This window comes from Sapajus apella, unplaced genomic scaffold, assembly GCF_009761245.1.
Source record: "Sapajus apella isolate SASKATOON/1434 unplaced genomic scaffold, GSC_monkey_1.0 scaffold17, whole genome shotgun sequence".
NCBI lineage: Eukaryota > Metazoa > Chordata > Mammalia > Primates > Cebidae > Sapajus > Sapajus apella.
The window spans coordinates 23,450,139-23,452,557 of NW_022436957.1; positions in this window are offsets into that span (position 1 = coordinate 23,450,139).

Consider the following 2,419-nt stretch of genomic DNA (forward strand, 5'->3'; position numbering starts at 1 on the left):
TATTAATAGATGTTTATTAGCAACATTACATGGTTACACCACGTATATGAACATCTTATAATAGTTCTGGCTTCAAAAAGTTACTCACCTAGAGCTTATTCAGCATAATTTACAAAGCACCATCACCTTGTTATTTTTGTTATTGTGAAATTTGGAATTTGGTTAATTATGACGAAAAATATTAGGAATCAATTATAGATTAAGCAATAAAGTGAGTCTTAAAATGCCTGAGATTTCAAAAATCAGCTGAATAATATACAACACTGTCACAGTTACATGAAATTGAAAATCTAGTAAAATTACTCAAATATCGGGCATCTACAAAGCTAAAAATAAGTAATATTTGACCAATGCTTATTAATAAATTAAGCAAAGTGGCTAATTAAGCATTACCTATATAAAGCTTATTGGATATTTGTTTTCCTTTAAGTTCCTTGTGGTTCTATTCTGATATAATATGTGTATTATTATTATGGTAGTATTCATAGAACATATGCCAGAACCTAAATGTACACATGCATACATGTGTGTAACCCATCCCCAATCAAAATATACAGTAAAACTTTAGTGTATCATAAAGATCAATCATGTCTTTCCAAGCTAATCACAGCAGAACACCTCCACATCACCCCTCCTCTACAGTTTTGATTTCAACTGTACTTTAGATTTGCTTGTTCCAGAATTTGTAATGGCTTTTTAAAGATGCAATTGGAATACCATAAACTGCGTACAATTTGGTAAGGTTTGACATATCTATGCATCCATGTAACCAACATCACAATCAAGATAATGAATATATCAATCACCATAATCCCCAAAACTTTTCTCATGCTTCTTTGCAAACTCTTTTGTACTCCTCTCTGTCCACAGGCAACATCTTTCTGTCACTATGTATTAGTTTTCATCTCCTACAATTTTATAAAAATGGAATAACATAATATGTACTATTTTGTCTAGCTAACAGAATAATTATTAAGAAATATATCCATGTTATAGCATATATCCATAGTTCATTCCATTTATTGCTAAATAATATTTTATTGTATATAATGCAGTTTATGTAGTGACTTATTTATGGACATCTGGGTTTTTCCAGTTTTTCACTATTACAAATAAAGCTGCCATGAACTTTTGTATACACATCTTTGTACAGACATATGCCCTTATTTCCTGGGAGTATGATAGGTCATATTGCATGTGTATGTTGAAATTCTTAAGTAACTGCCAAATTGTTTTCCAAAGTGGATGTCCAATGTATATTTCCACCAGCAAGGTGTGAGAGTTCCTTCATGTCTTTGGCAATACTTAGTACAGTCAGTCATTTTAATTGTACATATTCTAATAGATGTATAATAGTATCTTACTGAGGTTTTAATTTTTATTTCCCTAATGCCTAATGATGTTGAGCATTTTATGTGCTTCTTTGGTATTTATAACTGTCCTTTCTTGAACCATCTATTCAAGCCTTTCGCCCATTTATATCAGGTTATTTATGTTCTTATTGAGTTTTGAGAATTCTTTTAAGTGTTGGATTACAACTCCTTTATTATATATATGCTTTACAAAAATTTTATCTCATTCTATAAATTGTCTGTTCATTCTCTTAGCGGTGTCTTTTGATGAAAATATGTTTTCAATTTTGGTCAAGTCAAATTCATCAATTTGTGCTTTCATGGATTGTATTTTTGGAGTTGTGCCTATGAAATATTTGCCCCAGCCAAAGATCACAAGGGTTTTATTTTGTGTTTCCTTCCTAGTAGTTTTATAGTTTTGCATTTTACATTTAAATTGGTGGTCCATTTTTAGTTAATTTTCTATATGGTGAAAGGCATGGATCAGAAGTTTTTGTTTTGTTTGCTTTGTTTTGTGTTGTGTTGTGTGTGTGTGTTTCCAACCGTTCCATCATCATATTTTGAAAGGATTATCCCTTCTTCACTGAATTGCCTTTGCACCATGGCTGACAATCAGCTGCTTACATATGTTGAAATCTATTGTTGGTATTTCTATTCTGTTTCACTGATCTATTTGCCTGTCTTTACAAAAATGCCACACTGTCATGATTACTTTAATTTTATAATAAGTCTTGAGACTGGGTAGTATTAATCCTCTTATTTTGCTCTTCTTTTGCAAAGTCGTTTTGGCTATTCTTGGTCGATTACATGTTCATATTAATTTTACAGTCAGTGTATTAACTTCTACAAAAATCCTTTTGGGATTTTGATTAAAGATCATTTGAGACCTGACATCTAAATCATCTTATTTTCCAATCCTTTTATTTCATCTGTTTCACATTACTGCATTGGCAGGAACCCCTACTATAATGTGGAATAAAAATAGTGATAGCAGCTATTCTTATCTATTTCCAATAGCCAATGTTTACCTACTACATATGATATTTGCTATAGTTTTTGGTAGATAT